The 26,626-nt window shown below is 40.9% G+C and overlaps 1 long non-coding RNA gene across 2 annotated transcripts; it reads left to right on the top strand.

The window, feature by feature from the left end:
- Positions 1–1,764: 1,764 nt before the first annotated feature.
- Positions 1,765–25,243, top strand: LOC137637393 (uncharacterized). 2 transcript variants are annotated; one of them, XR_011043612.1, is made up of 4 exons: positions 1,765–1,870; positions 10,111–10,216; positions 13,726–13,999; positions 20,606–25,243. It is a non-coding gene; the product is annotated as an uncharacterized lncRNA (long non-coding RNA). The 2 variants fall into 2 exon arrangements; XR_011043613.1 differs by lacking the exon at positions 1,765–1,870 and adding an exon at positions 8,222–8,329.
- The last annotated feature ends 1,383 nt before the right edge of the window (positions 25,244–26,626 follow it).

Raw genomic sequence — 26,626 nt, 5'->3', positions numbered from 1 at the left:
TCCTGAGTTGTTGGCTAGACTCAGAATCTGGGGGTCCCGGCCCTTCGGTCCAATTCCTTCAAGATTTCGAGTCTCCATTCTGTGTCTGATGTCCCAAGACCTTCTCTTTCTTGCCAGTAAAGGAATCGAGAGGTTAGCTTTGGGAACAGCTGCAGTTTGTCCTCAGTTGCAGCCGATTTGGGAGCACAAGGAGGACACGGGGGAGAGTCACCAGTATACCTCTTCAGCCCGGACTCAAGGACATTCATCTCGACCTGTCTCCAGACCCTCCCCCGTCACGTCGCCCTACAGCACGATGTTGGATACATCGCAACGTCCCTCGCCTTCGAGTAATACTACTCTGTGACGCAAGTGCTACAAGCTGGAGTCTGGAAGTGTCTAATGACCTTCGCAGCCCGCTTCCTGCAGGGCGTGACCCACAGGAGTCTCGATACGTTTTCTATCGCTTTGTGGTGGCTACACAACAGCTGGTCTAACCTCAGGCTTGAGGGCATTGTTATCAGGTTTTAGTCTGCATGAACGAAAGAAGTATGTCTGGCCCTTATTTCTTTCTTCATCATCCCCTCTAGGGGAAGGCGGCATCCTGGTCTCTGCATAGCTGACCTCGAACCTCTGCAGGTAAACCATGCTTCCTTGTGTTCCGAGTATTGAGTCAATACTGTCGCGTGCCCCATACCCTGACGAGGTGGTATTGGGAACTGCCTAACCCAGAGTTCCTTCTGGAACTCCAGGTCAACTGCCTAGGACGGGTCACACTTCTTCCTTCACACACAAGCTTATATAGGCCACACAGTTCCTTGCGGAGCAAGGAACTTGTGAGGTGCAGGGACTCCTTTTCTCGAGTGCGTCTCACTCGGATTCTGAGTCCCCGGGTAAAGCCAAAGCCAGTATGGCTGGGGACTTTCCACCCTACCTAAGGGGTAAGTCACCCTCTGTAAATAGCGTGGTTTGTATTTTGGTTACGGAACAAATGACAAATTCGAAGATAATTTGTATTTTTCCTAACCATACAAACCTTAGCTATTTACACATATTTGCCCGCCAGCCCTGTCCCCCAAGACAAGTCCTACCTCTAAGTGAAAGTGAGCATTCATCTGTGTGTGAGGGGGGGAGGGGTAGCTAGCTACCACTCCCCTACCCCCCCGCTAACTAGCGCGGGGGTAATACACCCTCGTTGAATTCTAATGGCTCGCCATTTCAGCTGCGCTAAAAGGTAAACCCAATGTAAATAGCTAAGGTTTGTATGGTTAGGAAAAATACAAATTATCTTCGAATTTGTCATATTATTAGTAATTTGTATTTTTCCTAACATACTTACCGAGAAACACTTTCGAGTTATGAACCCCCCATCCTTCCCCCTTGTGCCTCACTGAGTTTTAGTATTGTTCCTTACATAAAACTTACTGAAGCCTACAACCTGGGAAACATGCGGCTTGGCTCAGTATCGCCCTCAGGGCACGTTCTCCTCCGCTAGGCCTATCATTATAGAAAATGGGAGTAGGGTAAACTACGCAAAACACTGGTCATTTGAGAGGAGGTTCCAGGTAACTCCTATGAAAGTGTTTCTCGGTAAGTATGTTTGGAAAAATACAAATTACTAATAATTTGTGATATTTTGTAAAATTTTGCTCAAGGTCTTTTGATGCTTATTGAAAAGTAAAAGGATTTTTATTACCCTATTGAGAAGTATTATTCTTATACAGTATTCCTTTTTGGGAAGTCAAACAATTGAATTTTTCTCCTGATGCTTTTGTTTCATTTCAGGCGGATCAACTTTGCACACAAATTGATCGAGATCGAGATGAAGCACATCTTGTCGTCCATTGGCAATGACTTAAGTCAGTTCGTCATGCACTTGCAGTATATAAAGGTAAGTCATTGGACTAACTAGAATTATTTTACTTTGATAAAAAGTTTTTAATCGATGATATATTGTACAGTGTGATGCCGTAAAACCTTTTTGTTCCGTAACTAAAATACAAACCACGCTATTTAATATGGGTAATTACTTTCGGCGTAGCTGAAATGACAAGCCATTAGAATTTTAACGAGGGTTTACTACCCCACCGCTAGTTAGCAGGGGGTAGGGAAGGGTAGTATACTACCCCCCCCCCCTCACACACACACACCTGTGCTGAGCTTCACTTTGCTATCGGCTCGGGTGCTATACAGACTTGTCTCCTATCACCCTCGCCTACACTGACAGCCATTAATCTTTGTTTGCTTTTTCTTTTTGACAGAGTGTTTGGAAGTTGGCCTCTGCGATGCGGAAGTGTCCCGGCTTACCTGACCGCCCTTGTGGGACTTATATGTCGGCGGTCGAAACAGATCCACACACCTTATGTCCTTTTTGTAGTTGCCAACGGTGTGATAGAGATAAAGTATGTGGTGAGTGCAGGGAGTGGTCTACCTCCCAGTGAGAGAGGTTTTCCCAGCGCCGGAAGAAGAAGTCGAAACGGGATATTTCTCCTTCAAGGGCTTCCTTGAAGAGAGAAAACCCCAAGGACTCTTCTTCCATAGCCCAAACCTCCTCCAAAGCTCCCATTCGATTGGCTTCTTCCGAGAGGCAGGCGAGTGGTAGCGTAGGCCGCATTTCTGTTAACCAACCTCGGGGTTTGGGAGAGGGAGTTGCCTACCATAGCGAGGCAGCTCCTCCCCCTCCCCTGGGGGAGGATTGAATTTCTAATGTTGCTAATGATGATTTGTTACAGCTTTGGGCTTCCTTGGGGCTTCAGGGCTCGCCCTCCAAGGAAGCCCTGTTTGACATAATCAGGTTAGGGGCAGCTGTCAAAACAGTCACCGACGTTAGCAGAGGTTGATCCTCTGTCTATCGTCAACGTTATTGTGGCAGAGGCTTCTGACGAGTTATCTCAAACCTCTGCTCCTGTTGCTGATGTAGCTGAAGGCTTAGCTCCCCCCTCCGAACATCCTTCGAGGGAGGAACTAAGTCCAACGGTCTCTCCTGCAGGTGATTCTTCCCCTCGGGGGAGTTCACTGACAGAGACTCCTCTTCGGAGGACTGCCGACGGTCTACCTACTGCCCCCAGAGGGCGTATAAGGCGTAAGGCCCGCCTTCCCCTCCGCCGTAGCCGCCTTCCTTCACCTCACAAGGGTGTTAGGAGGCCCCTCTTTGGCTCATCTTCGCCGCAGTCCGCCACAGAGGAACCTCGTCGCTGTTCACTTGCCCTTCCAGCTACATCCCTGGACCTGTCCGCTGATCGTTCGCGATCTCCTACTCCTGCCAGACCTGCTGACCTGCCGTCGCCCTTCCTAGCTGCCGACACGCTGTGGTCGCCCACGCATCCTGCGATCAAGCAGGCCACGGTCCCTTCGGGGCAAAAGGGACTTGCTCACATTGTAGCAAAGTCCCTTAAGCGCCAGGTATCACCTGTGCGCCAACGTTCTCCTGTGCGCCAGTGCGCTATTGCGCGCAAGCGCTCTACAGTTGCTGACCCAGAGACAACGAACCAGCGAGCTCCTGTTCCTGAGACTTCGCGTTGAGCTACTCAGACTACCTCACATGAAGATTTTTCACCAAGCAATACCATCGCTAGGTCTTCACACCTGGAGGCGATCCAGCAACTACTACAAGAGAGGCTTTTTGAAGCTGGTTGCTATGTGCATGGCAAGATACTTCCGGGAGTCGTCATCTATGGCGTATCAGGCGAAGTGGTCTGTCTTTGGTGGTGGAGGTTATTGACGTGGTATCTCTCCACTCAGTGCCGGTATTCCAGCAGTAGCGGAGTTTTTACTGTTCCTTCGGTGGGGAGGTTGGGGAACTCTCTCAGTGTCGGTGGTGAAAGGCTTTTGTTCAGTCTTGAACATTGTCTTTGAACTGAATCAAGTTAACATTTCTTCCTTGATGGAATTGTCACTCCTCATACAGAACTTCAAGCGTTCTGGCCCTCAGTTGAAAGTTAGACCACCTCCTTGGAACATTGTCAGGGTCTTACATTCCCAGAAAGGAGCCCCTTATGAGCCTCCACGTCAAGCATTGGATAAGGACGTGACCTCAAAGATGGTTTTCTTTTCGCCCTGACCTCTGCAGGTAGAGTCAGCGAGCTACATTGTCTTTCGTACGTCATCACCCATTCGAGGGGATGGGTGGCAGATCACACTCGGTTTCGTCCCTGAGTTTGTTGCAAAGACTAAAAATCCGTTGTTAGAGAATCCTAGATTTGGGCCCTTTCGGATTGAGAGTCACTGAACAGTAACAGACGATACTGATCAACTCTTACTATGCCCTTTAAAGACGATGAGGTTATATCTCATAAGGATGAGAAGAGCTCGACCCCAGATCAATCAGCTGTTCGTCAGCACGGGGAAGACCAAGAGGAGAATCACGAAGAACTCAATCTCCTCTTGGATCAGGCGAGTAATAGAAAAGGGCAAGGGCCTTAGACACCTCGACGTCAGGTAGAGGTCCCCATGCCCATGATGTCAGGGGAGTAAGTACTTCTCTGGCATTCCAAAATAATTTTTCTGTTCAGCAGGTACTTCAAGCAGGCAGGTGGAAACGTCAAACAACATTCACCTCCCGCTACCTGCAAGAAATAACCGACAGGAGCCTAGACACATTCTCAGTAGGTCCTGTGGTAGCTGCTCATAATGTGATCTAAACACTTCAGCTCCCTTGCGGGACAATTACCAGTGGTTCAAGGGAAGAGGATTACCCGCGAAGTAAGTCGAGGATGAATGTGGCAGTGACTGGCCACTTCCTACTTCATCTTCCCCTCTCTTGGGGCGCAGCATTTGGGAACTCTGCACAGCTGACCTCCTTCTTCTGTTGGTGAGTTTCACGCTCTTTGCACAATCGTATTCACATGTATATATGTGGTATGCCTCCGTCCTTCTGTCAGGGGAAGGTAGAAAGAAATACTGTATATATTAGTAGAGGGCACAGCCCAAATAGCTACGTTGTATGTTCCAAGAGATTGATTCCTTATTCGCCAGCCATGATTGCCCAGGCCGTTTTCCTATGAGGATAACGTGGTGCAGGATCCCTCAACTATACAGAGACTGTCCCGGGACAGTTGCCAGCCAGATGGTTTTGGACTTCCACCTAAAGGTGAGTCTCCAGAGTAAAGAGCAGAAGTTTTGTATTTTGCTTAGGAACAAATGACAAATTTGGAATTGTATTGTTTCCGAGCAATACAAACTTAAAGCTCTTTACACGTACTGACCTGCCAGCAACAACACCCTGAAAGCCCTGCTGCAATTACAAAAGTGACGGTCAGTCCCTAGTGCTGGTGTGAGCGGGAAGGTTATCCTACCCCACTCCCTGTTCCCGCTAACTAGTGGTGGGTAGTTACACACTGACAAAAAGCTTTTCGGCTGGTTTCAGCTTCACCGAAATAATACTCCTTAGTAAAGAGCTCCAGGTTTTCATTGCTGGGAAAAATACAAATTACTTCCAAACTTGTCAGATTTAGTTAAATGATTTTTATTATCATTATCATTATTATTATTACTTGCTAAGCTACAACCCTAGTTGGAAAAACAGGATGCTATTAGCCCACGGGCTTCAACAGGGAAAATAGCTCAGTGAGGAAAGGGAACAAGGAAAAATAAAATATTTTAAGAAGAGCAACAATATTGAAATAAATATCACTTTATAAACTATAAAAACGTAAACAAAACAAGAGGAAGAGAAATAAGATATAAGATAGAAGAGTGTGCCCGAGTGTACCCTCAAGTAAGAGAACTCTAACCCAAGACAGTGGAAGACCATGGTACAGAGGCTATGGCACTACCCAAAATTAGAGAACAATGGTTTGATTTTGGAGTGTCCTTCTCATAGAAGAGCTGCTTACCGTAGCTAAGGAGTCTTCTGCCCTTACAAAGAGGAAAGTGGCCACTGAACAATTACAGTGCAGTAGTTAACCCCCTGTGAGAAGAAGAATTGTTTGGTAATCTCAGTGTTGTCAGGTGTAAGAGGAAAGAGGAGAGTCTGTAAAGAATAGGCCAGACTATTTGGTGTCTGTGTAGGCAAGGGGAAAGAACTGTAACCAGAGAGAAAGATCCAATGTAATACTGTCTGGCCAGTCAAAGACCCCATAACTTTCTAGCGGTAGTATCTCAACGGACGGCTGGTGCCCTGGCCAACCTACTACCTTCTATTGAATTGACATTGGCCTGCAAATGTGTTAATCAGGCAATGATTGTATTCTGAAAGTAATAACGATGTATTTTGGAAAATTTTGCTGTAGGTCTTTTGATGTTTATTGAAAAGTAAAAGGATTTTTATTACCCTATTGAGAAGTATTATTCTGATACAGTATTCCATTTTGAGAAGTCAAACAATTGAATTTTTCTCCTGATACTTTTGTTTCATTTCAGGCGGATCAACTTTGCACACAAATTAATCGAGATCGAGATGAAGCACATCATGTCGTCCACTGGCAATGACTTAAGTCAGTTCGTCATGCACTTGGAGCATGTAAAGGTAAGTCATTGGACTTACTAGAATTATTTTACTTTGATAAAAATGTTTTAATCAATGATATATTGTACAGTGTGATACCATAAAACCTTTGTTTTATCGTACACTGATTATGCATGGTAAGGTGTGTGACACCGTAGAGCGGTCTAGTGATCTTTGGAAGTGCGGTACAGAAGGTTCTCGACTTGCAAACATTCGGAGATATTAACCCTTTTACCCCCAAAGGACGTACTGGTACGTTTCACAAAACTCATCCCTTTACCCCCATGGACGTACCAGTGGTTCGAGGGCAGAGGATTACCCGCGAAGTAAGTCTAGGATGAATGTGTCAGTGACCGGCCACTTCCTACTTCATCCTCCCCTCTCTTGGGGCGCAGCATTTGGGGAACTCTGCACAGCTGACCTCCTTCTTCTGTTGGTGAGTTTCACGCTCTTTGGACAATCATATATACATGTATATATATGATATGCCTCCGTACTTCTGTGAGGGGAGGTGGAAAGAAATACTGTATATATTAGTAGAGGGCACGGCTCGAATAGCTACAGTGTATGTTCCAAGAGATCGATTCCTTATTCGCCACCCATGATTGCCCAGGCCGATTTCCTACGAGGATAATGTGGTGCAGGATCCCTCAACTATACAGAGGCCATCTCAGGACAGTTGCAAAGTGACGGTTAGTCCCTAGTGCTGGTGTGAGCGGGAAGGTTAACCTACCCCGCTCCCTGTCCCCGCTAACTAGTGGTGGGTAGTTACACACTGACAAAAAGCTTTTCGGCTGGTTTCAGCTTCACCGAAATAATACTCCTTAGTAAAGAGCTCCAGGTTTTCATTTCTGGGAAAAATACAAATTACTTCCAAACTTGTCAGATTTAGTTAAATGATTTTTATTATCATTATCATTATTATTATTACTTGCTAAGCTACAACCCTAGTTGGAAAAACAGGATGCTATTAGCCCACGGGCTTCAACAGGGAAAATAGCTCAGTGAGGAAAGGGAACAAGGAAAAATAAAATATTTTAAGAAGAGCAACAATATTGAAATAAATATCACTTTATAAACTATAAAAACGTAAACAAAACAAGAGGAAGAGAAATAAGATATAAGATAGAAGAGTGTGCCCGAGTGTACCCTCAAGTAAGAGAACTCTAACCCAAGACAGTGGAAGACCATGGTACAGAGGCTATGGCACTACCCAAAATTAGAGAACAATGGTTTGATTTTGGAGTGTCCTTCTCATAGAAGAGCTGCTTACCGTAGCTAAGGAGTCTTCTGCCCTTACAAAGAGGAAAGTGGCCACTGAACAATTACAGTGCAGTAGTTAACCCCCTGTGAGAAGAAGAATTGTTTGGTAATCTCAGTGTTGTCAGGTGTAAGAGGAAAGAGGAGAGTCTGTAAAGAATAGGCCAGACTATTTGGTGTCTGTGTAGGCAAGGGGAAAGAACTGTAACCAGAGAGAAAGATCCAATGTAATACTGTCTGGCCAGTCAAAGACCCCATAACTTTCTAGCGGTAGTATCTCAACGGACGGCTGGTGCCCTGGCCAACCTACTACCTTCTATTGAATTGACATTGGCCTGCAAATGTGTTAATCAGGCAATGATTGTATTCTGAAAGTAATAACGATGTATTTTGGAAAATTTTGCTGTAGGTCTTTTGATGTTTATTGAAAAGTAAAAGGATTTTTATTACCCTATTGAGAAGTATTATTCTGATACAGTATTCCATTTTGAGAAGTCAAACAATTGAATTTTTCTCCTGATACTTTTGTTTCATTTCAGGCGGATCAACTTTGCACACAAATTAATCGAGATCGAGATGAAGCACATCATGTCGTCCACTGGCAATGACTTAAGTCAGTTCGTCATGCACTTGGAGCATGTAAAGGTAAGTCATTGGACTTACTAGAATTATTTTACTTTGATAAAAATGTTTTAATCAATGATATATTGTACAGTGTGATACCATAAAACCTTTGTTTTATCGTACACTGATTATGCATGGTAAGGTGTGTGACACCGTAGAGCGGTCTAGTGATCTTTGGAAGTGCGGTACAGAAGGTTCTCGACTTGCAAACATTCGGAGATATTAACCCTTTTACCCCCAAAGGACGTACTGGTACGTTTCACAAAACTCATCCCTTTACCCCCATGGACGTACCAGTGGTTCGAGGGCAGAGGATTACCCGCGAAGTTAGTCTAGGATGAATGTGTCAGTGACCGGCCACTTCCTACTTCATCCTCCCCTCTCTTGGGGCGCAGCATTTGGGGAACTCTGCACAGCTGACCTCCTTCTTCTGTTGGTGAGTTTCACGCTCTTTGGACAATCATATATACATGTATATATATGATATGCCTCCGTACTTCTGTGAGGGGAGGTGGAAAGAAATACTGTATATATTAGTAGAGGGCACGGCTCGAATAGCTACAGTGTATGTTCCAAGAGATCGATTCCTTATTCGCCACCCATGATTGCCCAGGCCGATTTCCTACGAGGATAATGTGGTGCAGGATCCCTCAACTATACAGAGGCCATCTCAGGACAGTTGCAAAGTGACGGTTAGTCCCTAGTGCTGGTGTGAGCGGGAAGGTTAACCTACCCCGCTCCCTGTCCCCGCTAACTAGTGGTGGGTAGTTACACACTGACAAAAAGCTTTTCGGCTGGTTTCAGCTTCACCGAAATAATACTCCTTAGTAAAGAGCTCCAGGTTTTCATTGCTGGGAAAAATACAAATTACTTCCAAACTTGTCAGATTTAGTTAAATGATTTTTATTATCATTATCATTATTATTATTACTTGCTAAGCTACAACCCTAGTTGGAAAAGCATGATGCTATAAGCCCAGGGGCTCCAACAGGGAAAATAGCTCAGTGAGGAAAGGGAACAATGAAAAATAATATATTTCAAGAAGAGCAACGATATTAAAATAAATATCTTTATAAACTATAAAAACTTTAACAAAACAAGAGGAAGAGAAATAAGATATAAGATAGAACAGTGTGCCCAAGTGTACCCTCAAGTAAGAGAACTCTAACCCAAGAGAGTGGAAGACCATGGTACAGAGGCTATGGCACTACCCAAAATTAGAGAACAATGGTTTGATTTTGGAGTGTCTTTCTCCTAGAAGAACTGCTTACCATAGCTAAAGAGTCTCTTCTACCTTTACAAAGAGGAAAGTGGCCACTGAACAATTACAGTGCAGTAGTTAACCCCCTGGGAGAAGAAGAATTGTTTGGTAATCTCAGTGTTGTCAGGTGTAAAAGGACAGAGTAGAGAGTGTAAAGAATGGGCCAGACTATTCGGTGTCTGTGTAGGCAAGGTGAAAGAACTGTAACCAGAGAGAAAGATCCAATGTAATATTGTCTGGCCAGTCGAAGGACCCCATACCTTTCTAGCGGTAGTATCTCAACGGACGGCTGGTGCCCTGGCCAACCTACTACCTTCTATTGAATTGACATTGGCCTGCAAATGTGTTAATCAGGCAATGATTGTATTCTGAAAGTAATAACTGTATGTATTTAGGAAAATCTTGCTCTAGGTCTTTTGATGTTTATTGAAAAGTAAAAGGATTTTTACTACTCTATTGAGAAGTATTATTTTGATACAGTATTCCGTTTTGAGAAGTCAAACAATTGAATTTTTCTCCTGATACTTTTGTTTCATTGCAGGCGGATCAACTTTGCACACAAATTGATCGAGATCGAGATGAAGCACATCATGTCGTCCACTGGCAATGACTTAAGTCAGTTCGTCATGCACTTGGAGCATGTAAAGGTAAGTCATTGGACTAACTAGAATTATTTTACTTTGATAAAAAGGTTTTAATCAATGATCTATTGTACAGTGTGATGCCGTAAAACCTTTGTTTTATCGTACACTGATTATGCATGGTAAGGTGTGTGACACAGTAGAGCGGTCTAGTGATCTTTGGAAGTGCGGTACAGAAGATTCTCAACTTGCAAACATTCGGAGATATTAACCCTTTTACCCCCAAAGGACGTACTGGTACGTTTCACAAAATTCATTCCTTTACCCCCATGGACCTACCGGTACGTCCTTGCAAAATAATGCTATAAAAATTATTTTTTTCATATTTTTGATAATTTTTTGAGAAAATTCAAGCATTTTCTAAGAGAATGAGACCAACCTGACCTCTCTATGACAAAAATTAGGGCTGTTAGAGCAATTTAAAAAAAATATACTGCAAAATGTGCTAGGGAAAAAATAACCCCTTAGGGGTTAAGGCTTGGAAATTTCCAATGAGCCTGCGGGTAAAAGGGTTAACACAAATCCAACTGAAAATAACAAAGATAAGATAATGAAATGATGTGATAAATCAATACTATATCATTTAACCCTTTCACCTCCAATGGAAACACTGGTACGTTTCACAAAACTCATCCCTTTACCCCCATGGATGTACTTGTACGTCCTTGCAAAAAACTGTTTTTTACATCTTTTTGCATATTTTTTTTATAACTTTATGCAAAACTTCAGGCATTTTCCAAAATAATGAGACCAACCTGACCTCTCTATGACGAAAATTAAGGTTGTTAGAGCAATTTAAAAAAAATATATTGCAAAATGTGCTTGAAAAAAAAAAACGCCTGGGGGTTAAGGGTTGGAAAGTTGCAAATAGCGTTGGGGGTAAAAGGGTTAATACAGTAAGCAAACTGGCATTTGTAATAACCTGATATCTATTTCATATAAAATCGGACTTTTTATTGACTTTTGTAGCTGGAAATTATAGGCATGGGAGTCAGGTTAGGCCTAACATAGGCCAAAATGTAACAAAATTCGCCTTACAAACCATTTCTTGGAACCTATTAAGTTTGTAAGTTGAGGATCTTCTATAAATTAAGCCTAATATTTTGTTCCCCAACTGGTTAGTCTTGTTAGGTGTAATGGTTAAACTTTGCTGTAAATATTTAGATGATAACATTCTAAATGCATTTGAAACGAGTAGAAAGAGCATTCAGACATTTTAGATCTCCGTCAATGAAGATTGTTAACGTTTGACTTGAGTCTACAGACTGAGCTTTCCCTTCTTCATATGTTGACCGTAAATGATTCTACTGTATATTAATAACAGTAATAACTAGAATTGTGATCTTCATCTGTATCACCTCCAAAATCTAATGGGGTCTTCCAAAGCAAAATACCTATCCGTTCCAGGACATGGAACCTATCCGTTGTTAAAGTCACAATCTTGATCGGGATTACTTCCAAAAGCAAAGGGGTTCTTCCTATCCGCTGTTGAAATAGATGATAATCCCGCAGGAGGTTTTGCCGTATTCCTGCTAACAGACAAACAAACAGATAGATAAATAAATAAATAAATGCAGGTCCTTTTATAACCCCCTAGGCAGAAGAAACAAAGCTAAAAGTCTGCATAAAATGATGGACACACAAACATTTTATCCCAAGGGAGAAGTTTGCACTTAAGGGCTGTCAAGTTTCATGTTTGGAGTCTGGAAATATTGAGAATATTTCTACTGTCTTTATCATGTTAATTAATTCGTCTTCAGAGGTGGTTTGAAATATGATTATTATTGTTATTCTTATTAGTTAAGCTACAACCCTAGTTGGAAAAGCAGGATGCTATAAGCCCAAGGGCTCCTATAGGAATAAATAGCCAAATGAGGAAAGGAAACAAATTAACTACATAAGAAGTGATTAATAATCAATATAAAATAACTTCAAGGTCAGTATCAATGCTAAAATAGATCTGTCATACATAAACTAAGAGGAGAGACTTATATCAATCTGTTCAACATAAAAACATTCGCTGCTTATTAGAACTTTTGAAGCTCTTTTACCGTAAAATTTGTAATATTTATACTGTATAAGATGAATGAGTGAAATATTTTCGCAAAAATCTTATTTTAGACTTTGATCTTAGTTTAGCTTGAACTTGATGACTCAATGTAATTAGGAAAGATATATATTTTTTTTTTGGAAAAGTTTGTTCAAGTGATTTCACCAATTCAAGATTGAGAAAATTCTGACAATGTTGAAAACGGTTTGGCGAGATATTACCGCCAGAGAGTTGTTGGGTCCTTAGCCTGGCCAGATAGTACTACTGTACCTTGGACCCCTCTCTGATTATGTGTCGTATTTCCTTTGCCTACACATTCACCTAATAGTCTGGCCTATTCTTTACAAATTTTCCTCTTTCCTCATACACCTTAGAACACTATGATAGCTGAACAATTCATCACTCAAAGGGTTAACTTCTGCACTCTAGTCATTCATTGGCTAATTTTCTCTTGGTAAGGGTAAAAACTCTTTAGCTATGGTAAGCACCTCCTCTAGGAGGACACTCCAAAATCAAAACAATGTTCCCTTCTCTTGGTTAGTGCCATAGCCTCTGTATCATGGTGTTCCACTGTCTGGGGTTAGAGTTCTCTGTCTTAGGGTACACTCAGGGACACTATTCTATCTGTGTCTTTATTTCCTTACTAGGCTATTTTCCCTATGGACCCCTTGGCCTTATAGTATCCTGAGTTTTCAACTAGTGTTGTAGTTTAGCAAGTAAGGATAATAACAATAATATTAGTCAATATTCAAGAACGTAATCAGGGCCATATTCGCAAAGTCAAACTTTTAATCGAAGGCTCTCACGCTTGTGTTAGATTATGATGGGTATGACAATCTCAGAATAATAGCAGTTACTTCTCATCTCTTCTGCCTTCTCCTTTGATAAACCATTATAATTCTAATTTTGTTCTTGATAGGATTCTAAAGGTAGCATTTTAGATTGAATCCACTGCTAGGGTTGCGGTAGCTTATGGGTAACAAACTGTCTGTTGGACTGGGGTTCAAGACTCGCTCAAGCTTGATAGTTTCTTGTGAGCTAAGGATAGGGGATTTGGGGAGCATATAGGTCTACTTACTGAGTCATCAGGAACCATTGCCTGGCCCTAGTTGTGTCCAATTGTTGGGTTATAGTATTTTTATATAAAAAAAAAGACTTGCGACAGCCCACATGTTGAATTTAATCAGATATTTAAGTGATTTAGATAATACAGATGTTCTAGTCTCAAGTAGAACTTATTGAGGGTTGTCATCATATAATTTGTTTCAATATAATTTTGATTTTAGAGAAAGATGACTTTACCTACATTTATTGTGAAGTGTAGCATAGCAGATATTTAGTAGACCATTAAAAAGAATAGTTAATAGATTTTATAGATTTTGATTAATTAGTAAGACTATCGTATTAACCTTTGAGATAGCAAGAGATTGAAATGCCCCTAATCTGATACTGTATTTCATTCCAGGCTGACCAGCTGAAATCGAAAGTCCGAAGAATAGGATTCATTCCGGCTCCAACTTGTGACCTGGAGTTTGGTCCTCAGAGACAAGATGCAGAGATACTTTGCAATGGTGACCATTTTGGTCTCAAACATGTAAGGGGGTATGACTTATAGTCTACGAGCCTCACCCAGAGACCAGCTCCGGGCAGTATGGAACGAACGAAACGAAGAATGAGGTGTAGGCGTACATCAGCGTGTATCCAAGTCTTTTCGTCTTCTAGATTCTGAACATGTGAAGGTAAGGCATTGATATAACTGGAATTATGATATTGTTATCAATCTGTTCCTACACAAATACAAACTCTCGTCATTTGTATGAGCAAGCTCTTTACTCACTTATTACCTCCGCCAATGATGTAATGAAATTGAGTCGGTTTATTTATTTATTTATTTGTCTGTGGACAGGATTACGTCAAATTCACTGGATGGATTTTAACAAAATTTTCTCCCCAGATAGAACTTAGGCCATTGATAACTTCATCAACTATTGGAGATGATCCGGTACCAGATCCAGATTTTAGATCTGGATTTGCATTTTTCACAATTTTAAAGATTATGTCTAAAGAAATTGACACATTGAATTTTCACCAAATTCTAACAATGGACAGATTTTAGTCATCGTACGAAACCATGAAAATTTGGAGGTGATCCGTTCCGTTGCTGGGCGGAGGGATTTGCCTTTCCTTCGGCACCTCCTTAATTGTCTTCTCTATTCTAATTCTTTTATTTTAAACATAAAACTTACCCGCTGGTTATATAAGAATGGCTAGCGTTCCCGACGCCTCGGCAGAACTATTTAAAAACTCGCGGCTAACGGAGGTATGTCAGGTGTACACTAGCACCCTGGTGGACTACAGGTAGAATTACTCCCACTTCCTCAGATTTTTCCTGCCGGTCGTACTGATCAGAACATTGAAAATTCACTCGCTGTTTACATTCACTTGGACGGTTTATTTGGTGATGTATTCTGTCTTTGTGTTTTTGTTGGCTTTCGCTTTGGTGTTTTCCTTTTCAAATATTCTTGAAATCTTATTATTGTGAGGTTATTTAGTTATTTTGACCTTTGTTATTGTTTAATTTTCTCTTGTCACTTTTCAATATGGCTGACCCCTCCCCTTTATATTGGAAGTGTAGTAAAGGTTGTCAGACTCGACTTCCTAAAGGTTCTGTTGATCCGCACACAATTTGTGTTAAATGTAGAGGGAAATCGTGTGCTGATGGGGATCCGTGTGAAGAATGTTCTTCGTTAATGGAAAGTCAGTGGGTAGCTTACGAGCGTTATACTCAGAAATTAGAGAAAGATAGAATTAGGAAAGAAAGGATTAGACGTAGTTTGTCCCGTTCTGTGGAGTCTACTCAGGATTTGGTTACTAAAACAGCCAGTAAGGTTTTACCTACGTCCTTCTCTTCTCGTAGAACTAAGGAAGGGGCTTCATATTCTCATTCTGCTCAGCCCTTTCGGGGTAAATCTACAGGGAGAAGTACTTTCAAGCCATAGGCAAGAAAGCAAAGGAAAAGAGGAGCCAAGCCAAGCTGGGGCAGGGTCTGACGGTTCTCCCCTTCAAGCAGTGGGAGCCAGGCTGAACAACTACTGGCAGGCCTGGGAGAAGAAGGGAGCGGATCCTTGGTCGGTACGTCTTTTAAAGGAAGGATACAAAATTCCATTTGTATTAAAGCCTCCTTTAGTCGCAGATCCGGTGGATCTTTCACCCAAGTACAAGAGAGGACCGAAGAGGCAGGCCATACACTTGCAAGTGTCGCTTCTACTAAAAAAGAGAGCGGTAGAAAGGGTACAGGATTTGGAGTCTCCAGGGTTTTACAACCGATTGTTCCTAGTTCTGAAGAGTTCAGGGGAATGGAGACCGGTTCTGGATGTGAGCGCCCTCAACCGCTACGTCCAGAACTCGAAATTCACTATGGAGACTCAGAAGACTGTGCTGGCAGCAGTGAGGAAAGGCGACTGGATGGTATCATTGGACCTCCAGGACGCTTATTTTCATGTTCCGATACATCCAAGCTGCAAACGTTATCTGAGGTTCGTATACAAGGAAAAGGTCTTCCAGTTTCGAGCTTTATGTTTTGGCCTCTGCACAGCTCCTCTGATTTTTACAAAATTAATGATGAATGTGGCGAGCATGCTGCATTCGAGAGGCATCAGCTCCTCCCTGTACTTGGACGATTGGTTGATAAGAGCTCCCTCAGTCGAGCGCTGTTTGAAGGACCTTCAGTTGACCATGGATTTGACAAAAGAATTGGGACTTCTAGTGAGTTCAAAGAAGTCACAGTTGACTCCATCCCAGAAGATCCTTTATTTGGGGATAGAGATTCGGAGTCAGGATTTTCGGGCTTTTCCGTCTCCTGCAAGAGTTCAGTCAGCCCTTCTAAGGCTGGGAGCCTTTATGGAGAAAAAAGTCACTACGTTAAGGGAATGGATGAGTCTTCTGGGAACCCTCTCGTCTCTAGAGAAGTTTGTATCTCTGGTAAGGTTGCACCTGCGCCCGCTTCAATTCCACCTCAATGCTCATTGGAAAAGGGGAGACTGTCTCGACAAAGAGAGTATTCCCGTTACGAATACGATCAAATCACATCTTCAATGGTGGAGCAATGCTCACAAACTCAACGAGGGTCTATCGTTGGAGCAGAGTAACCCAGACCTCATGTTGTTCTCAGACGCCTCAAATTTGGGGTGGAGAGCAACATTGGGAAGAAGAGAGATCTCAGGGTGTTGGACAAAAGAACAGAAGGCCCTTCATATCAATCAGAAGGAGCTCTTAGCGGTGCACTTAGCCCTCAAAGGATTCGAGGGCCTGGTCCTGGACAAGGTGGTACAGGTCAATTCGGACAATACCACGGCCTTAGCGTACATAGCGAATGAGGGGGGACCCACTCGGAGTCTCTGTACGAGTTGGCGAAATCTACTCCTCTGGGCAAAGGAAAGGAGGATTCTTTTATTGACTCGATTCATTCAAGGAGCCAAGAATGTGAGTGTGGACAGGCTCAGCAGGAGGGACCAAGTTCTGTCCATGGAATAGATGCTGCATTTGGAGGTACTGTATGTAAGAAGTTGTGGCGATTATGGGGTCACCCTCTCATAGATCTCTTTGCAACCTCCAAAACAAAAAGACTGGGAACGTATTGCTCTCCAGTACCGGATCCCGAGGCAGTTCACATAGACGCGTTCCTGCTGGATTGGGCGCACATGGATGTTTACGCGTTCCCACCCTTCAAGATCCTATACAAAGTAGTGCAAAAGTTCGTATCTCACAAGGAGACCAGAACGACTCTAATTGCTCCTTTTTGGCCGTCGAGAGTCTGGTTTCCGGAGATACTGGAGTGGGTAGTAGACGTGCTGAGAAGCCTCCCGTTAAGAGCAGATCTTCTCAGACAATCCTATTTAGCAAGAAATCACCAAAACCTCCGAGCTCTACGTCTGACTGCCTTCAGACTATCGAAAGACTCGCAAGATCTAGAGGCTTTTCGAAGGAGGCAGCCAAGGCTATTGCAAGAGCAAGGAGGACCTCTACCATTAGAGTATATCAATCCAAATGGGAGGTATTCAGAGAATGGTGTAGAGCTAACTCGGTTTCTTCGTCCAATACCTCTATAGCACAGATTGCCGACTTCCTTTTAGATCTGAGGAATAAGCATAACTTCTCGGTCCCGACGATTAAAGGATACAGTAGTATGCTGGCAACTGTTTTCAGACATAGAAATCTGGATCTCTCCAACAATAAAGATTTACAAGACCTACTTAGGTCTTTCGAAACGTCTAAGAGATGTCATCAGGTATCACCAGCTTGGAACTTGGATGTGGTACTTAGATTCCTTATGAGTGGCAGGTTCGAGCCTCTGCACTCTGCTACTTTTAAAGATATGACTTTGAAGACCCTTTTCTTGGTGAGCTTGGCAACGCCCAAAAGGGTCAGTGAGCTCCATGCTTTCAGCAAGAAGATTGGATTCAGAAATGGAAAAGCAATATGTTCTTTGCAGCAGGGTTTTCTGGCCAAGAATGAACTTCCTTCTTGGCCGTGGCCAAAATCTTTTGAAATTACTAATCTTTATGACTTAGTGGGTGATGAGATAGAGAAAGTGCTATGTTCCGTTAGAGCTTTAAGGATATATCTAGAAAGAACAAGGAGCTTGAGAGGCAACTCGGAGGCACTCTCAGCCTATGTCAAAAAATGCTCTTTCCTTTTTTATAAGGCTTTTAATTAGAGAAGCTCATTCACAGTGTAATGAGGCAGATCTTAGGCTGCTCAAGGTGAAGGCTCACGAAGTAAGAGTAGTGGCTACTTCAGTGGCTTTTAAACAGAATCGTTCTCTGCAAAGCATAATGGAAGCGACTTTTTGGAGAAGTAAGTCTGTATTTGCATCCCATTACTTAAAACATGTTCAGACTCTTTACGAGGACTGCTACACTTTGGGTCCATTCGTGGCTGCGAATGCGGTAGTAGGTGAAGGATCTACCACAACGTTCCCCTAATCCCTAATACGCTTTTCTTTCTCTTGGAACTTTGTTGTTTTTAAGGTTGTATGTGTAGACTGGTCGACAGTCTTCCGCAATCTAATGATTTGGTCAGGTGGTCATGTTATTCCTTGAGAGCGCCCGGAACAAGGGTATTAGTTGAGGTCCTGTCATGTTAGAGGTTTTGGCACCGTTTGACAGCTCCTAGAGATCTTCAGCCCCCTGGGTGGACCGCTGGATCTTTTAAGGATAACAGACAGAATGAGGCAGAGAACCATTGCAGTCTGTTGCCTTATCAGGTACGAACCACTTATATTAGTTATGTGTAACTATTAAGTGAATTTTCAATCAAGTTGCTGTCTCGGACCCGCCACCAAGGATGTCAATCAGCCATTCTTATATAACCAGCGGGTAAGTTTTATGTTTAAAAATGATATTTTCATAATAAAATAAATTTTTGAACATGGCTTACCCACTGGTTATGTAAGTTATAATCCCACCCTCCTCCCCTCTAGAGACCAAGGGGCAAGAAAAATCTGAGGAAGTGGGAGTAGTTCTACCTGTAGTCCACCAGGGTGCTAGTGTACACCTGACATACCTGCGTCAGCCGCGAGTTTTTAAATAGTTCTGCCGAGGTGTCGGGAACGCTGGCCATTCTTATATAACCAGAGGGTAAGTATGTTCAAAAATTTATTTAATTATGAAAATATAATTTTCCATCTCTTTTTTTCCACATCTGATATGTATATTCTTTTCTTTTCCCTATTCCTTCTTCCTTAAACAGAATGTTTCCTAATACCTTCTTTTCCTCTTCGTATGGCTGCTGTAGTTCTATTATTTTCCTTCTCTCGTCGCTGAGCTCAGGACAGCTAAGAATGAAATGGGTAGGGTCTTCAGTCTCTGCCCCTCACAGTTTACATTCTACCCTTCCTTCTACTTCATGCCTTTTCCTATCATTTAATCTTAGACAGTTGACCTTAGCTCTATACATAATAACAGAATCAGGTTTATATGGATCAAGGTCACAAGCTGCTGTAGCTCGTGGCATTGCATCAGCTCAGTGCCGTTTGTGCAGCCTAGCTTTAGTAGCATACTGCTTTACAGTACAATCTGCTCCATTTGCAGACTTGAGTTCTCTTCCATATTGGCATTCAAGAAACTTGAGAAGCTCAAAGGGACTTAAAGGTATCAGAGAAACAGTGGATCAAGCCTGGGGACATTTGTTGTAACTAACTGTGTCCGACAAAGTTCTGCTACAAAATTATTATCATTTCTAGTTAAGCTACAACCCTAGATGGAAAAGCAGGATGCTATAAGGCCAAGGTCTCCAAAAAGGAAAATAACCCATTGAGGAAAAGAAATAGATAGAACAGTGTACCTGAGTGTTCCTTAAGCAATAGAACTCTAACCCAAAACAGTGGAAGACCATGGTACAGAGGGTAGAGAAAAATGGTTTGATTTTGGAGTGCTCTCTTAATAGAGCAGCTTGCCATAGCTAAAGAGTCTCTTCTATGCTTACCGAGTGGAAAGTAGACACTGAACAATTACATTGTAGTAGTTAACCCTTTGAGTGAAGAAGAATTTTTCAGTTATGCCTCACGTCAGGCATAAGAGGAAAGAGATATGCCAAACTATTCAGTGTATATATAGGCAAAAGGAAAACTGAGCTGTAACCAGAGAGGGATCCAATGTAGTTATTATCTGGTCAGTCAAAGGACCCAATAACTCTAGTTTTAATACCTCAATGGGTGGCTGATGACTTGTCCAACCTGTTAAAGGTTTGTAAAGGCTGTTCATGAATGACAGAAACAAGAGACAGTGACAATGCCCTAGAAATTGACCATATATACATCTGATCAGCACCCAAGCCCCTGCTTCACTCAAGCTAGGACCTATTAGAAAGGTATTTATAAGGCAAATAATGTTAAAAATGGGTGAATTTATTTATTAGAAGAAGAATGTTGAAGGAAAATTTTGTAGATAATATTGGGGAAATGAGATTACTGTATAGGCATTTGTGAGACAACAAGTCAACTCTGCAGAGTGATTGGAGGTTTTTGCTTCTTCAAAATAGGCTAACCGGAAGCAATTTGTTTGTGATGAAAAAATCTACAGTATTATAGAATTATAAAATTATATATTTAACCTATAAGTGTATAATAATGCAAGCCCCAAGTAACAGTTAAACGGGTTATATAAAACATTCTAGTTACTCATGGTCTTCAGTTCTGTTTTTTTTTGTTTTTTTTTTAAATCATTATGTTTTATTTTGTTAAACTATAGTTTTTATTATGATAAAGTGATGAGCTATTTGAGTGTGTGTTGTTGAACTTATTAACAGCTTATAACATTTCTAAAAAACCTTATTTTCCTTTACAGGAGTCCTTCGTTCAGGATGTCTGAGTCCCATTTACGGCCTGTCTCCCTCTTGTGACTGAAGACTTTGACAAACTTTCTCTTTCAAGACAATGCTCCAAAGATGCAACGAAGTTAGATCTACTCGGTTGTAATGATTTGAGCTAATTTACACATCTTAAGATTGATGTACCGTACAGTATTTACCAATCGTATACAGTATATTGATCTTAAGAAAACTAAAAAAGTTTGGTATAGTTTAAAAACTATTAGGTGTTTATTTAACAAAGAGCATCTAAAATTCTATGTGAATTACCTTACTTTTTGCTCTGTGTTAGAAAATGATTGGCATCATGCTCCTCATATTATACTATTTTTTAAGGTTAATACAGAAAGTCCTCAACTTGTAAACTTAATAGTTGATAGGTTTCAAGAAGCTGTTTGTAAGTTTTGTTAAATTTTGGTTTGCGGTAGGCATCACCTAACTCGCGGGCCTTGGATTTTCAGCTGCAAAAGTCAACAAATAGTCACGTTTCATGTTCCAAATGTTGTTTTGCTTACTGCATCAAATGATATAATATTGTTCATTTTACAGTATTTCATTACGAATATTTGATACAATATCAGATTTGATTTCACTTGGATTTGGGTTCGTATTTCCAAATATTTGCAAGCTGAGGACCTTCTGTGTTTTGATATTGTTAATAGGGAGGACACGTTTACATTTTTGTGGAATTTATTGTTTAAAAACAAATTTAAATTGATATATTGTAGAAAGTTTCTGTTTTCATTATTGCATTTTAGTCATGGCAAAAGATTTTTAACTGAGAAAGAATAATTTGATAAAGTCGGAGAAATTTTATCTCATGATAAATTTAATCAAAAGACAAATGATCTGGTTTGTATTTCGCTTAAGAATAATTGTAGGTGTACAGGTCACCATTTTTGATTTATGATAATTCTCTAATTATTTTGTGTCGCTTATTTTATCTTTCATACGTGATAGGAAAAGGACTTTTGTTACTATGCTAAGGTCCCGTAAATGTGTTCTGCCCGTTAATAATTACTGTAGGGTTTGATATTGTATTGCTGCAGCAGTGGCCAAGATCTCATTCATTCATAAGAGTCCCTTTGTAGTTTTTAGTTGTGGATATGGTCTCCTCTGAGGAGTATATACATGTTTATAGGAAAAACAAATCTTTATCTGTGGGTTGTTATGATTATTTCTGGGCTCAACCTGTGTCGCTCCGTGAAATGCTCCTTATAGCACCATTTCTAAGGTATAAATACTGCTAAATATACCAGAGAAAAAAGCTGCATGGAATGCCAGGAATATACCCAGCTTGCTCACCCTTAGGAGAGCTGCTTACCATAGCTAAAGAGTCTCTTCTACCCTTACCAAGAGGAATGTAGCCACTGAACAATTACAGTGCTGCAGTTAACCCTTTGAGTGAGAAGAATTTTTTGGTAATCTCAGTGTTGCTAGGTGTATGAGGACAGAGGAGAATGTGTATAGAATAGGCCAGACTATTCATTGTGTGTGTAGGCAAAGAAAAAATTAGCCGTAAACAGAGAGAGGGATCCAATGTAGTACTATTTGGCCAGTCAGTGGACCCAATAACTACCGCTAGTGTCTCTACGGGTGGATGGTGGTCCTGGCCAACCTACTTCCTATAAAATCAAAAGGAGTTTTTCCTTTACTTAATCTATTGTACTTTAGCCGTTGTATATCACTTAGTTTTTAGTTAAGTGTTGTTGTGTTCTCAGTTGGAATTTTGTTTATGAATGTTGGTAACTAGAGGATCTGGACCTGTTTCAGCACAGGTGGTGTTAGAGTAGCACCTAACCCTTTGCCACTTGGAATTTTAAGTTTTGTGTTCTGTTCACATTTAAACTAACTACAGTAAGCAGAAGGATAGTAAGAATAATCGGTTCTCAGGCACCAGACTTTCTTCAAGTTTGGACCTTGTCAAGGAATTTTATATATATTTGATTATACATAACAGAGATTTTATTCTGTAATAACTTTAAAATCATTTTAAGAATTGTATATTGCAATTAATGACTACAGTTTTCCCCATGTCTTTACCATTGTTTTGGCAGTGGTTTTTGGGTTTTTTCTAATCTGGCTTTGTAAATCACTAATAATAGAATAATTCAGAGTTTAGTTTTCCAGTGCTGTTCTTAAATAAATATGATTCCAACTGGTATAGAAAAGGCTCACTTTTCTCTTGATTAAGGGCTGCATCAATGGATGGTTGTAGGAGTTGGTTATAGAACTTTGATGGGAGGAGCTATTACAGATCACCAACCAGGGCTAAGCGCACCGTTTTCTGTACTGTGCATATGTGTACACGAACAGTACAGTGCGTACATACCTTTTACAGCTTGCAGTCAAGATTTCTTTGAAGATCTTCCAAAATTAGTTCTTTGGGAAAAAGTTAACAATGTGCCATTATTGGACAGTCTAATGATGATGAAAAAAATGAAATCCTCCACAGTTCTTAAGGTTTTTTCAGTTCCATATGTCATCTTGGAATGAAATACCGTACTTTGGGATATTCTGGCGTCGTAAAAAATTCCCCCTTTCTGTCCAAATATCTAGCATTGTAATTTGGCTTGTTAATATTTTGCCAATTTCAGCTTCAGTGGCAAAAATATAACCAGCTTGTTACAGAATTAGGTTTGCGTAGTGTGTATTGGTGTGTATCTAATTCACATAAATTGCTATTATTGAAATATTACGTACTGTGGAATAAAATACTGTAAAACAGAATACCAGGTATCGTCGTCAGCGCCCGCTCTTGTCCGAGTATTGGGTTCTGTCGTTAGCCATCAGCCTCCTATCTTTGGGGTGGGTGCTTATGTCTGATGTGGCTGTTAAGTCCTAGTCTGTGGTGGAAGAGTCGCGGACAGTGTTCACAGGGGAGGGTAGGTGGTGGGCGGGGCTGTTCTAATCGCTCTCTCCTTCTTCTCCTCCTAGCCTCCTCATTTTGTCTCCTCTTCTCCTCGAAGTCCACGGTGCCATGGTGTACTGTACTCCTCCAGGTTTTCCAGTCCCTGGCTGTTTCTTCCCATGAGGAAGGATCGATGTCAGTTAGAGCCAGGTATAAATCACATGAAAAATAAACATGAAAAACTTCTAAAAATAACAAATAACTAATTACAGTTTCACTTCAATGAAAACTTATCTACAGTGGATTAAATACAGTTTTTTTTTTAAACTCTGAGTACCTTAGCTGCTCCAGCTGCCTTGAATTCATTAGAAATTATGTCTGGATTTGATTCCAAATTCTCTATAGATGCAACAAAACATTCTGCACTCAACAGTTTGAGTGTAGCTGGTGACAAATCTATATTGACTGGCTACAAGTTATGCAATATATGTTTTATACTGGTTTCTCATGTTTAAAGGGTATAAAGGCCTCTCATGAATTGAAGAGGCAAGGGACAGAAACATTGCCCTGGTTAGCAAGACTCTGCCCTAGAGACTGACTATTTATACATATGATCTGTGCCCTAGATCCCTCTCCATCCAAGTTAGGACCAGGCAATGACTGCCGATGACTCAACAGGTAGGCCTATAGAGTCCCCCAAACCTCCCATCCTTAGCTTACAGGGAGGGTGAGGTTGCAGACACCACTAGAAACCATCGTGCTTGAGAGGGGCTTGAACCTCAGTCTCATAAATGGACTGCTTCAAACAGTAGGAGTGTTTTGAGTTATTAACAAACCACAAAATGTTGTTCAATTTTTTGTGTTTGATTTTCACATTTTCAAAGGGAAAACAAAATAGATAAATTATAAATAAAGGCCAAAATATCCCAAAGTACGGTACAGTACATTCTTACTGACTTCTGTTGGTATGAAGAAGAGGCTTCTTCCTTAGGAATTGGTTCCTATATCTGTATAAATGCAGGGACATATAGAATTTAAGACCTTCAGTATCAGATTTTTAACTCAAAATATAATGCTTCCTACATTGGAGGTAGTAGATTGAACAACCTACATCTTTGTGGCCTATAAAGTATTCTTGTACCTTGGTATAGAATTTATATACTGTATGTTAAAACCAGAGAGCGCTCCCCTAGCATGTAATGTTTGACTTTTATGAAACACGATTCTTATTTTCAGAAGTTTGTTTAGAGCTGCCACTAAACTTTTGAAAAATACATGATTGAATATCCTTTTATTAATATTAGCTAAGTTTCAACCCTAGTTGGAAAAGCAGGCTGCCATAAGTCCAAGGGCTCCAACAGTGAAAATAGTCCAGTGAGGAAAGGAAATAAATCGGATAGAATAATGTGCCTGAGTGTACTCTCAAGCAAAACAACTCTAACCCATGGCATTGGAAGACCATGGTACAAAGACTAAGGTATTACCCAAGACTAGAGAACAAGGGTTTTAATTTTGGAGTGTCCTCCTTCTAGAAGAGCTTCTTACCATAGCTGTCCTACCCTTATCAAGAGGAAAGTAGCCACTGAATAATTACAGTGCAGTATATAATCCATTGAGTGAAGAATGTTTTGGCTATCTTAATGTTGGCAGGCATATGAGGAAAGGAAAATGTGTAAAGAATAGGCTAGACTATTCGGTGTACATGTAGGCAAAGGAAAAAAGAGGTGTAACCAGAGAATAAGTTATCTTCAAAGAAGACAAATTCTATGGAACTTTGAATAGATTACTATAACATTTATATATGTTACACATAAAGGTATTTGCATTTCGTACCTTTAAATGCATCTTAGAAATTGTGTGACATTGGCAATTTGTGAGTACAGTTTTCCCGAGTTTTTTTTTACATTGATGTTACAATGTTTTTTTCTCTGGTTTTTAACCTGACCTCACAAATTGCCAATGTCATACCAGTTCTGGATATGGTCAGATAAGGAGTGTCATTCACATAAACTATCTGGACCTGTTAGAAGTACTCAAGGAAGTTTTGGCTTAGGAGTTACTGGTAAAGGGGAAATGCAGAAAACACTGCTGCAGTCTCCTACATTTGGCGCTAAGTCCCTTTCTGGAGGCGACGAGATTCTCACTTTGACACTTTTTACTCATGCTGTACCACAGTTGATATTATTATTATTATTATGATCATTATTGCTAACTAAGCTACAAACCTAGTTGGAAAAGCAGGATGCAATAAGCCCAAGGGCTCTATCAGGGACAAATAGCCCAGTAAGGAAATGAAATAAACAAACTACAAGTGAAGTGATAAACAAATAACATATTTTAAGAACAGTAACAGCATTAAGATAGATCGTTCGTAAATAAACTATAAAAAGAGACATGTCGGCCTGTTTAGCATAAAAATATTGGCTACAAGTTCTACCAATTTAAATACCCAATTAGGAAGACCATTCCACAACTTGGTCACTGCTGGAATAAAACTTACAATACTGTGAAGTATTGAGCCTCACGAGAGAAGGTCTGACTTTTAGAATTAGCTGCATACCTAGTATTATGAGCCAGATGGTACTGTCTGGGAAGATCTGAAATCAAAGGATAATCAGAATTCGGAGGTCTTTTTAGGTCTTTGACAATTAGTTCATAGTGGAAAGGCTGCAGTAATATTAAATAGATCATCAACAGTGGCTCAATAGAAATATGGATGGAGAGTCTATTTAGGACAGTATCAGAAATCCTTTAAAATTCAAAAGAGATTTCTGTGTAGGTGGTTCCAAGTATGTCTTCCCAGAGTGATGATGTATTCTTGCATATTGCCCTAAGTAGGATATAAAGGGTCATCTTAAGGGAGGGATTTCTACATCTATAGATGCTGTACAAAATTCTTCATCATTGGATTTGTAATTTCAAAATATGATTCTCCCTTGTATGCAGTAGTGTGATGAACAATGGGAATGTTTCTGTACTGCTGTTTTAAACAAAGTTATATTCTCTAATCAGTTTGCCAGTTGGCCTGATAAAGTATTATGATTTTGTGTTCAATGTAAGAGTGCTCCCTTTAAGATTCAACTTCGAAAGTGGAACATTATTCCCTTTGGATAATTTGCCTAGAAGGGCTACTTAACTTTTAAAAATG

This window comes from Palaemon carinicauda, unplaced genomic scaffold (assembly GCF_036898095.1).
Source record: "Palaemon carinicauda isolate YSFRI2023 unplaced genomic scaffold, ASM3689809v2 scaffold70, whole genome shotgun sequence".
NCBI classification, from domain to species: domain Eukaryota; kingdom Metazoa; phylum Arthropoda; class Malacostraca; order Decapoda; family Palaemonidae; genus Palaemon; species Palaemon carinicauda.
This window is presented reverse-complemented; position numbering and strand designations above follow the sequence as displayed.